The sequence below is a fragment of the Bos javanicus genome, chromosome 14, assembly GCF_032452875.1.
Source record: "Bos javanicus breed banteng chromosome 14, ARS-OSU_banteng_1.0, whole genome shotgun sequence".
Lineage (NCBI taxonomy): Eukaryota > Metazoa > Chordata > Mammalia > Artiodactyla > Bovidae > Bos > Bos javanicus.
This window is the reverse complement of record NC_083881.1, coordinates 89,214-102,315: the sequence shown is the minus strand read 5'-3', so window position 1 is coordinate 102,315 and position 13,102 is coordinate 89,214.

The window sequence follows — 13,102 nt, the reverse complement described above, 5'->3', positions numbered from 1 at the left end:
TGACTGAGCACACACATAAGTGAATGTAAGCAGGTAATATGTGTTGATGAATAACACTATCATAATATATAATTTGCATTAAAATTTAAGGATTTTTTCCTCTTTCTGATTGTTGTTAATTTGATTTTGGCTCCTAGTAATATAAAGTTTGTCTGTTTTACACTTACTAGTCCTTAAAAAAAAATCTTACAAATGTGCTATAGGGACTCCCTATTTAAGATATAGTGAGGTGAAATATTTTAAAGTGAGGAAGCCTTTATAACATTAAAAATCATCTAATTAATTTTTGGTAGATTTAACATATATGAATTAATTCAAACAGTGATAAAATTGGGTTTGTGAGTTCATGTTTTTCCCCTATTTTAGGCTAAGGCAAGTTATTTTTCACTTCTTCCTTGTGATCCAGTGATTTGTGAGTAGCTAAGCATAGATTAAGAAGTTTAAGAGTTAAATTTAAATAAATTTTAAATTTCCAACATGGACACCAGGATATTTTTAATGACAAATACATGTACTCCCTTCCCTTTATGTATTTCATAACAAATTTAATAACAATAAAAATAAAATAAAAAATAGAACAAACAATACAAAACAAATTTAAAAAATAAAAAAATTGATAACAAATACATGTACTGCCTTCCCAGTACATGTATAAGGCTTTCCTTGTGTCTCAGCTGGTAAAGAATTTGCCTGCAATGCAGGAGACCTAGGCTCGATTCCTGGGTTGGGAAGATCCCCTAGAGAAAGAAAAGACTATCCACTCCAGTATTCTGGCCTGGGGAACTCCATGGTCTGTATAGTCCGTAGAGCTGCAAAGAGTTGGACACAACTGAGTGGCTTTCACTTTAACTTTCACATGTACTCCCACATATTCTTTAATCATCACTTGAAGATGTTTCTTTTGAGACAGACTCTTCCATTATGTTGTTTACTAAAATGTAGTAAGTTCTGACACATGTGATTTTGTCACATAAGTAGTATAAACTCCCATCTCCCAAAAATGAAATGTTTATCTCCAAAGGAGAAAACTGAATTTTGAGATGCTGTGAGATTTTTCTTCCTTCCAGTAATAGATTTTTAAATTTCTTTGTTTGCTTGTTTGCTCTTTTGTGTAAGAGGTGCCTTGACTGAATTTTAACAACAGACAAAAATCTGTAGGTATTCTACTTTAAAAGAAAAAGGAGATCAGCCTTATCCCCAGCTAAGGCATTAAATTACTTGGGCAAAGTCACGCTTTTAACTTATCTGCTGCTGCTACTGCTGCTAAGTCACATCAGTCATGTCTGACTCTGTGTGATCCCATAGACAGCAGCCCACCAGGCTCCCCCATCCCTGGGATTCTCCAGGCAAGAACACTGGAGTGGGTTGCCATTTCCTTCTCCAATGCATGAAAGTGAAAAGTGAAGGTGAAGTCGCTCAGTCGTGTCCAACTCTTTGCGACCCCATGGACTGCAGCCCACCAGGCTCCTCCATCCATGGGATTTTCCAGGCAAGAGTACTGGAATGGGGTGCCATTGCCTTCTCCGTTTAACTTATCTATTCTTTTGATAAATTCATTTGGTAATTTATCAGATTCAAGGTTACAGAATTTTATCATCTCTTTTGGTGCCATAAAATGCTAGGGAATGCCACTTTAGGGGCTTTGAAGAAATCATTTAGTTTATCTTTGTGTATGATGTTAAGAAGGGTTCTCATTTCATTCTTTTACATGTAGCTGTCCAGTTTTCCCAGCACCATTTATTGAAGAGGCTGTCTTTGCCCCATTGTATATTCTTGCCTCCTTTGTCAAAAATAAGGTACCCATAGGTGCTTGGGTTTATTTCTGGGTTTTCAGTCTTGTTCCATTGGTCTATCTTTCTGTTTTTGTGCCAGTATCATACTTTCTTTATGACTGTAGCTTTGTCGTATAATCTGAAGTCAAGAAGGTTGATTTCTCCAGCTCGATTGGATTAAAATGGATTAAAGACCTAAATGTAAGACTAGAAACTATAAAACTCTTAGAGGAAAACATAGGCAGAACACTTGATGACATAAATCAAAGCAAGATCATCTGTCACCCACCTCCTAGAGTAATGGAAATAAAAACAAAAGTAAAGAAGTGGGACCTGTTTAAACTTAAAAGCTTTTGCACAGCAAAGGGAATGATAAGCAAGGTGAAAAGACAGCACTCAGAATGGGAGAAAATAATAGCAAATGAAACAACTGACAAAGGATTAATTTCCAAAATATACAAGAAGCTCATACAACTTAATACCAGAAAAACAATCCAATCACAAAGTGGGAAAAAGACCTATTAGACATTTCTCCAAAGACGTCATACAGATGGCTAACAAACACATGAAAAGATGCTCAACATCGCTCATTATTAAAGAAATAACAAATAAAAACTACCATGAGATATAACCTCACACCAGTCAGAATGGCCATCATCAAAAAGTCTACAAGCAATAAATGCTGGAGAGGGTGCGGAGAAAAGGGAATGCTCTTGCACTGTTGGTGGGAATGTAAATTGATCCAGTCACTGTGGAAGACTGTATGGAGATTCCTTAAAACACTAGGAATAAAACTACCGTAAGACCCAGCAATCCCACTCCTAGAAATATACCCTGAGGAAACCAAAATTGAAAAAGACACATGTATGCCATCATTCATTGCAGCACTGTTGCAATAGTTAGAACATGGAAGCAACCTAGATGTCCATCAACACATGAATGGATAAAGAAGTTGTGGTTCATATACACACTGGAATATTACTCAGCCATAAAAAGGTATGCACTTGAGTCAGTTCTAATGAGCTGGGTGAACCTAGAACCTATTATACAGAGTGAAGTAAGTCAGAAAGAGAAAGATAAATATATTATAACACATATATGGAATCTAGGAAAATGGCACTGAAGAATTTGTTTACAGGGCAGCAGTGGAGAGTCAGACATAGAGAATAGACTTATGGACTCGGGGTGAGGGGAAGAGAGGGTGAGATGTGACATGGAAAGAGTAACATGGAAACTTACGTTACTATATGTAAACAGATAGCCAACCGGAATTTGCCGTATGGCTCAGAAAACTCAAATAGGGGCTCTGTATCAACCTAGAGGGGTGGGATGGGGGGAGATGGGAGGGAGGTTCAAAAGGCAGGGGATATATGTATAACTTTGGCTGATTTATGTTGAGGTTTGACAGAAAAGAACAAAATTCGGTAAAGCAATTTCGTTCAATTAAAAAATAAATTTGAAAAAAAAAGAGAAAAAAAATCATTTAACTTTTCTTGCTTTTACTCCTATTTCTGGTAAATAGTGGGGCTACAATAGGTAATTATTTCTATATCCTCTAGCTATAAAGTTTGATGGTTATTGAATGTGAAATTGGGAAGCATTATTTATATTCCAGAATTCCACACTAACAACTCATCAGTTTCACTCTGCTCCTTGTGTTTTGGTAAACTTTGGTTCATATATTTTAGTGAACACCATCACTTTTTTCTTATATATATCCTGGATCCAAATGAACAAAGAAATGTAAAAGGCCGTGGGGAAAGAATAGCTTTAGTGATTTTGAGGCACTAAGGTGTCACATCCTCAGATTTTGTGTGTTTTGTCTTTTAATTTCTCTATCTCTGCCAGTTAGATGGGGAAGACTGGGGATGAATAATTGCATCATCTTAAGAAAGAATGAAGGGATGGAGCCAAAGCAAAAAGAATACCCAGCTGTGTATGTGACTGGTGATAGAAGCAAGGTCTGATGCTGTAAAGAGCAATATTGCATAGGAACCTGGAATGTCAGGTCCATGAATCAAGGCAAATTGGAAGTGGTCAAACAGGAGATGGCAAGAGTGAATGTCGACATTCTAGGAATCAGCGAACTGAAATGGACTGAAATGGGTGGATTTAACTCAGATGACCATTATATCTACTATTGCAGGCAGGAATCCCTCAGAAAAAATGGAGTAGCCATCATGGTCAACAAAAGAGTCCGAAATGCAGTACTTGGATGAAATCTCAAAAACAACAGAATGATCTCGATGTTCGTTTCCAAGGCAAACCATTCAATATCATGGTAATCCAAGTCTATGCCCCAACCAGTAATGCTGAAGAAGCTGAAGTTGAACGGTTCTATGAAGACCTACAAGACCTTTTAGAACTAACACCCAAAAAAGACGTCCTTTTCATTATAGGGGACTGGAATACAAAAGTAGGAAGTCAAGAAACACCTGAGTAACAAGCAAATTTGGCCTTGGAATATGAAATGAAGCAGGGCAAAGACTAATAGAGTTTTGCCAAGAAAATGCACTGGTCATAACAAACACCCTCTTCCAACAACACAAGAGAAGACTCTACACATGGGCATCACCAGATGGTCAACACCGAAATCAGACTGATTATATTCTTTGCAGCCAAAGATGGAGAAGCTCTATACAGTCAGCAAAAACAAGACCAGGAGCTGACTGTGGCTCAGACCATGAACTCCTTATTGCCAAATTCAGACTTAAATTGAAGAAAGTAGGGAAAACCACTAGACCATTCAGGTATGACCTAAATCAAATGCCTTATGATTATACAGTGGAAGTGAGAAATAGATTTAAGGGCCTAGATCTGATAGATAGAGTGCCTGATGAACTATGGAATGAGGTTCGTGACATCGGACAGGAGACAGGGATCAAGACCATCCCCATGGAAAAGAAATGCAAAAAAGCAAAATGGCTGTCTGGGGAGGCCTTACAAATAGCTGTGAAAAGAAGAGAAGCAAAAAGCAAAGGAGAAAAGGAAAGATATAAGCATCTGAATGCAGAGTTCCAAAGAATAGCAAGAAGAGATAAGAAAGCCTTCTTCAGCGATCAATGCAAAGAAATAGAAAAAAACAACAGAACGGGAAAGACTAGGATCTCTTCAAGAAAATTAGAGATATCAAGGGAACATTTCATGCAAAGATGAGCTCGATAAAGGACAGAAATGGTATGGACCTAACAGAAGCAGAAGATACTAAGAAGAGGTGGCAAGAATACACAGAAGAACTGTACAAAAAAGATCTTCACGACCCAGATAATCACGATGGTGTGATCACTGACCTAGAGCCAGACATCCTGGAATGTGAAGTCAAGTGGGCCTTAGAAAGCATCACTATGAGCAAAGCTAGTGAAGGTGATGGAATTCCAGTTGAGCTATTTCAAATCCTGAAAGATGATGCTGTGAAAGTGCTGCACTCAATATGCCAGCAAATTTGGAAAACTCAGCAGTGGCCACAGGACTGGAAAAGGTCAGTTTTCATTCCAATCCCAAAGAAAGGCAATGCCAAAGAATGCTCAAACTACCGCACAGTTGCACTCATCTCACATGCTAGTCAAGTAATGCTCAAAATTCTCCAAGCCAGGCTTCAGCAATATGTGAATTGTGAACTTCCTGATGTTCAAGCTGATTTTAGAAAAGGCAGAGGAACCAGAGATCAAATTGCCAACATCCGCTGGATCATGGAAAAAGCAAGAGAGTTCCAGAAAAGCATCTATTTCTGCTTTATTGACTATGCCAAAGCCTTTGACTGTGTGGATCACAATAAACTGTTGTGATCCACAACAGTTTAAATTCTGAAAGAGATGGGAATACCAGACCACCTGACCTGCCTCTTGAGAAATTTGTATGCAGGTCAGGAAGCAACAGTTAGAACTGGACATGGAACAACAGACTGGTTCCAAATAGGAAAAGGAGTACGTCAAGGCTGTATATTGTCACCGTGCTTATTTAACTTATATGCAGAGTACATCATGAGAAACGCTGGGCTGGAAGAAGCACAAGCTGGAATCAAGATTGCCGGGAGAAATATCAATAACCTCAGGTATGCAGATGACACCACCCTTATGGCAGAAAGTGAAGAGGAACTAAAAAGCCTCTTGATGAGAGTGAAAGTGGAGAGTGAAAAAGTTGGCTTAAAGCTTAACATTCAGACAACAAAGATCATGGCATCCGGTCCCATCACTTCATGGGAAATAGATGGGGAAACAGTGCAAACAGTGTCAGACTTTATTTTTTTGGGCTCCAAATCACTGCAGATGGTAACTGCAGCCATGAAATTAAAAGACGCTTACTCCTTGGAAGGAAAGTTATGACCAACCTAGATAGCATATTCAAAAGCAGAGACATTACTTTGCTAACAAAGGTCCGTCTAGTCAAGGCTATGGTTTTTCCTGTGGTCATGTATGGATGTGAGAGTTGGACTGTGAAGAAGGCTGAGCGTTGAAGAATTGATGCTTTTGAACTGTGGTGTTGGAGAAGACTCTTGAGAGTCCCTTGGACTGCAAGGAGATCCAACCAGTCCATTCTGAAGATCAGCCCTGGGATTTCTTTGGAAGGAATGATGCTAAAGCTGAAACTCCAGTACTTTGGCCACCTCATGAGAAGAGTTGACTCATTGGAAAAGACTCTGATGCTGGGAGGGATTGGGGGCAGGAGGAGAAGGGGACGGCAGAGGATGAGATGGCTGGATGGCATCACTGACTCGATGGACGTGAGTCTGGGTGAACTCTGGGAGTTGGTGATGGAGAGGGAGGCCTGGCGTGCTGCGATTCATGGGGTCGCAAAGAGTCAGACACGACTGAGCGACTGAATTGAATTGAAGAAAGCCTTTTTTGAAATTTTGGGAATTTTGTTTCTTTTTGTCAAACAAGAAGTAGGATTTACAAATATTTCAGTGACTTGTTAGTGATAAAAGTAAAGTAAGCTCAAAAAGATTTTTTTATCACTTAAAATCAGGCCAAACCCTGAGTCAAATAATAAAATTAATGGAGACAACAAAAAAAGATGTTTATAATTAAGTAACAATTTCTTAGTATCAAACTTTCATTAAAGGTTGAAGAAGAAAAGAAGAAGCACAAAAGTAGTGAAGTGGAAGTATCAGACAATGTGTGTGATACTGCTGATGAGAGTGGATTGATTCAGCAGAGAACGAGTGGAGGAAACAGCAATCAGGAGTTTGTTGCTATGGAGGATGAAGGTTCTGATAGGTAAGCCTATGTAACAGCAGGTGATTTGTTATTTTTCTGTGAAATAAGTTTGGATGTGAGAGTTGGACTATAAAGAAAGCTGAGTGCTTAAGAATTGATCCTCTTGAACTGTGGTGTTGGAGAAGACTCTTGAGAGTCCCTAGGGCTGCAAGGAGATCCAACAAGTCCATCCTAAAGGAGATCTGTCCTGGGTGTTCATTGGAAGGACTGATGTTGAAGCTGAAACTCCAATACTTTGGCCACCTGATGCGAAGAGCTGACTCATTGGAAAAGACCCGGATGCTGGGAAAGATTGAGGACAGGAGGAGAAGGGGACGACAGAGGAGGAAATGGTTGGATGGCATCACTGACTCAATGGACATGAGTTTGAGTAAACTCCGGGAGTTGGTATTGGACAGGGAGGCCTGGCGAGCTACAGTACATGGGGTCGCAAAGAGTCGGATGTGACTGGGTGACTAAACTGAGCTGAACTGAACTGAATTGAGCTATTGGTAGTGATGATCACATTTTACATTTTCCTGCTGCTGCTGCTGTTAAGTCGCTTCCGTCGTGTCCGATTCTGTGCGACCCCAGAGACGGCAGCCCACCAGGCTCCCCCGTCCCTGGGATTCTCCAGGCAAGAACACTGGAGTGGGTTGCCATTTCCTTCTCCAATGCATGAAAGTGAAAAGTGAAAGTGTAGTCGCCCAGTTGTGTCTGACTCCTAGCGACCCCATGGGCTGCAGCCTACCAGGCTCCTCCGTCCATGGGATTTGGCAGGCAAGAGTACATTTTGCCAGGGATATAGTTATTTTTATTTTTTTGTCTTTTAGACATAATACTAAAGTTAATTTCTTAACATACCACCTACAGTATTAGAATATTCTGAATTTGACTCTCTACTTGCCTTTACCAGTGTGTGGTATATTTAAATATATTTTATGTCACTATTAACATCTTTTCATTTCAATTTGAGGACTTCTTTCAGCATTTCTTATGAGACAGGTCTAGTGGTGAGGAACTCCCTCAGCTCTAGTTTTTTCTGGGAAAGTTTTTATTTGTCCTTCATTTCTGAAGCATAACTTTTCTGGATAGAATATTCTTGTTTGGCAGGGTTTTTTTCTCATATCATTTTTAGTATGTCCATGGATGGAAGCCAAATTGTTGTTTGTGGTGGGGGAACTGATGAGGTACTGGTCTTTCATCCATAATGCTGAAATCACCCCATCATGTGGGTGGTTTAAAAGTAAACTGCTTCACTGTCCGCCCCGTTCCCACCACCAAATATTTCCTTGATTTTTTATTTCATGGTATATGTGCCACATGTCATTTAAAAAGTCACCCAAATTAAGCGTTCCTTTTTTTTTGAGTTTTCTTTTTTCCCCCTTTTTGGCTGTGCTCGTTCTTTGCAGCTGCAGTGCTTGGGCTTCTCACTGTGGTGGCTTTCCTTGATGCTGAGCATGGGCTCCAGGGTGCTGGCTTCTAACCCTGGGGCATGTGGGGTCTTCCTGGACCAGGGATCGAACCACTGCCCCCTCATTGGCAGGCAGACTCCTAAGTACTGGACCATCAGGGAAATCCCTAAATTAAGCATTATTGTATTTAAAAGCGAAACAGAAAGTATAGTGTAAATCTAATTATGACTCCCATGGGTAAGAGTCATTGTGTTTAGGCAGTGAACTCTAGGTTTCCAGTGTAGCCCTTGAGGTTCTTCCCAGTGTCCAAAGATGCACCTCTCTGCTTTCTTTCATGTGTTTCATACTGTTCCTTCCAGGTTCCTAGGAAACAGCCTAGATGCCACATGCCTGATCTTTGTGCTCTGTATTCTAATCTCCAAGTAGAATGATTTTCTCCCTTTTTTTTTTCTTTGTAACCTTCTCTCTTCACTTCTTCTGTAAAGCCTTCCTTATATCACTGATAACTTTCATATATCAACTCTTACATATCACATCATATCATAATTGTATATCTGTCTTTGAGGCAAGAATTTGTGTTTTCTTGCCTATGGTTGGTACTTAATAACTATTTTGTGAATTAATGATTTAAGATGGGTAAGAGTAGGAATTTTGCAAGAATTGCTTTTTTATTCAGTTGAATTGGCTTTTTTCTGGATTTTTTTAAAGTGGCGATCCTGGCGTGCATAGAAAGGAGTAAAGAAAAAGGACAATAGCAAATGGACACCAGAAGAATGTGTGATTGCACCAATATTTGAAAAGACCGATTCACTGACTGGAGGTCTGCTGCATGTTAATGATGACAGCATTTTAAGTGAAGTGGATCAGGATGATGACAGGTAATATCTACAAATTTTTTATTTCTAGAGGAAGAAATAAGCACTGAATACTTCTGGAAATGGAGCAGCATAATATAGTGTACAGGCCAAGGCAAGTGATTCCTCAACTATAGTGGAAAACACTGCTGAAAGATTAAAGTTGAGGACCAGTGCCTTTGGCCAGAAATCGTTTCAGTAAATAGTCTCCTTGAAAGCTGGACTGTAGTGAATACATGTAAACAGCCCTGGAGGGAATATTTGCTGGGACAGGCAATAGAGAACTAGATGGTAACTGAAGAGGAATGTGGAGTTCAAAGGAGTTTCTTGTTTTATGTTAAGATGGGAGCTTTTAGAGTATGTATGCTGTTAGAAATGAGCCAGAAGAGGATGTGTTAATTGAGTTAATCTTGTTTGCATTTCCAGTATTAGAAAGCTTATTGATTGTATGACATTATCTTTAAACTATTACAGTAAACTAATTGTACATAATACGTCTGTTATATATAGTTTTATGGTAAGGGCTTGTTTGTTGGTTCTGAAGTGTAATATTCCTATGTAATTGTATGTGTAGATGATTAGTTCAGTTAATTCTATCCTACATAGATTTTAAAAAATTATATAATCATGAACTTACAAACACTTAGGCTATGCTGAATAGGATTTGATCATTCCTTGATGATTCTAGTTGATAGTAACATCGTGAGTAGCTATGATTTTGTAAGGTACTCTGAAACATTACATCGTATCAACGTCATAGTTGTTTATAGATTCTAAGCAAAAGGGAAAAATTTTGTTTATATTCCACAGAAAAAAAAACTACTAACAATCTTTCACAAATTATTAATTTTGGTTTATAAAGTTCTAAATTAGAAAAACTATGCTTCCCATAGTAAGAGTGTTATTAACACATATTGTGTATTCAATAAGTGTATATCAGATTCATGAATAAACAGCAGAATGGTTGAATGAATGCCTACTGATAAATTTCTTTACAAAAGCAAGTGTTTAGTGAAAGTAGGTTTCCAATATTGCCTACCTCTAAAGTCTTTTTATTTTTTGAGAAACGTGTTAAGATTCAGAAAGTATTATTTATAGTTATAACTGGACATGGAATAATAATATAGATTCATTTGCTATCATATTCCTTAAGAAGACTTATTTAAATATTACTTTCTCAGCATATTTTCGAACCGCAGTGTTGAAGCCAGATTTCCTGACTTTGAACTCTGGATCTGTTGGTGACCTGCTGTGTGGGCTTTCTGTGCTCAGCCTTTCTGTGCTCCGTTTCTTCCTATGTAGAGGACCTAATGTATTACCTACCTCCCAGAATGTTTGTGAGGATTAAAATGCCGTTAAGACATATAAAGTGCTTATAATAATGCATAGCAGTTGCATAGGAAGTCCTCAGAAGGCTAATATCATGGTTATTAAAAATGGGTTTCTTTCTTATAAAGACTTAAGGAATACATCCCAGATAGGTTTTATTGCTGCAAAACATAGTTCTTATTGAAAATAACAACTGCAAGAAATCCTGGTATACTGGTTCCCTTCACATAATGCAAGTAATGTTGTGTTTTTCCTTTTCTTTGATCTAAATTAAATGTTTTATTAGTATTATAAATGTATTTTGTTTGTCCTTTAATGTTACTCTTCTTTATTGTTTTAATCCTTTTATAAAAAAGTACTTACCAATGCAAATGCAAAGATTTTATATAAAAAACAAAGTTTAGGTGTTTGTATTTTTAAGTATTTAATATTAGCCTGAAAAGAATCATTTGTTTTTTCAGGCCTGCAAAGAAGACATCTAATGAAAATAACCAGGTATAGTCAAAAAGTTAACTATAAAAAATATTTTCCTAGTAAAAAATACTTTGTAAAAGGAATAGTAGCAAAATATAAAATCTTCCTTTGTTGTAGAGACATATACTTTGACAACTTAATTTAGAAACACTATTGATAAAGTTATCCTTTTGATAAAAAGAATCTGTCCTTTTAAAAAGTGTCTGTTTTTGCTTTAATGAAGATATGTTTATCATCTTTGTACAACTAGTATGTTCTATAAATATTTTAAGGACATTATGAAATAGTATTATTTATGTGTAGGTCAAAGAACAAATTAATTCTGTGGATGACCGTGATGACTTAACTCAGTCATCTGAAACAGCTTCTGAGGATGGCAAGTTGCTTTACTATAAGAATTCCATGTTGCTAATTGAAGAACTTGACACAGGGTGTAAAGGTAGGACTGCAGTGTAAATATAAATACAAAGCCTGTTTGTGTATGGTGTAGTAGTAATATATGTCTAGTACTGCTCTAGAGCCAGGGATGTGTTACAGTGCTGGGCATCTCAGAAATAGGTTCTGTATTAAAAGAACATGAACGTGAGTGTATACTCTGCACCACAGGCCTATGATCATTCTCACTCACTGTACCTTCTGTTGACTCTTCTTTCCTGTGCCTTCATCCAAGGTCAGGTTAGCATCACTTTCCTCCTGGAATAACTGAAATAATCTCAGAACTTCTTTCCCTGCCATTCTACCTCCTGGAACCTCAATCCACACGGCAACTATAATGATTATCTATTTTTAAAAATTCAGATCTCATCATGTTACCCTTTTGCTTAAAGCCCAACTGTTACTTCTCTTTGCTTCATGGTTAAAGGTCACGATTGTCTAGCTTCATCTTGTTTTATTTTTTACCCTTCTTTCTACATGAATTTTAGCATCAGGGTGTCAATTTCCTAAAATGTCTGCTGGTCTTACATTTTCATTTTCATTCAGTTCAAAATACTTTGTAATTCTTCTTTTTATTACCTCTTTTATCCAAGGGTTATTTAGATCTGTGTGATTTAGTTTCCAAATATTGAGAGTTTTCCAGAGATCCTTCTCTGCTCTTGCTTCTTGTGATTTAATAGGTGCATCCAGAGGGACCCTGGAGCTAGGGCTGATTATTTCCTGCCTTGGAGGCAAGACCTTACTGACTACCCTGTTCATTCTACTGTAAGGAGAAGTTTTTCCAGCCTGGCTCATGAGAATAGATAGAATTCCTGGGACTGAGTGAGCACCAGTCACAGGTTCCTATAGTCTTTTCAGATGGTTTCTCCCTGGTCTCAGGTGGTTTCTCCTAGATGGGCGCTGTTTGTTCCTCTGCTGAGTACCTGAGGGGCTCCTCCTCAGATCTCCAGGGTCCTTTTTCTCTCTGTTCCACTCTCTCCTCTCTGCAGTTCTGATGTGTGATCTCTACCTACTTTGGTTTCACCAGACTGTCAGCTTCATCACCTCCTGTCAGGGAGTCTGGCTGACTCAGCTTCCATTCCTTCTCCTCATGTTGGGGCCTGGAAATTATACATAAAATATTGACACACTAAACCAATCAACTAATAAAAAGGTAAATATATAATGACTATAGTACTTTTCTTAGGAAAAAACACATATTTTGATATTAGAAAATTTTTAAAAATACACGTTACCATATCAAAATATGGTAACTCCTTTAGGCGTTAAAATGAGGAAAATTAACTTGATAAATTCAACATTCACTCACTAAAAAACAAAATATAACAAACAGACACATACAAAACAAATATGTGAGATAACTTTGTTTAACATTTTAAGCATGAAATGTTTCCTTGTTAGATGAGGAAGTCAAGGGTACCCACTTTTACTATTTATTCAGAATTGTACTAATGTTTTCAGCTAGTTAACCAAACACAGGAAAAAAATAAAAAGAATAACACTGGAAACAACATATCCAGAAAATGTTTAATTAGAGATTGTATGATATGCATTCTGAAAATCAAAAATAATCTACAAATAAATTATAAAATTATTAAAAAATATTGTTAGAGTTGCCAAAATGCATT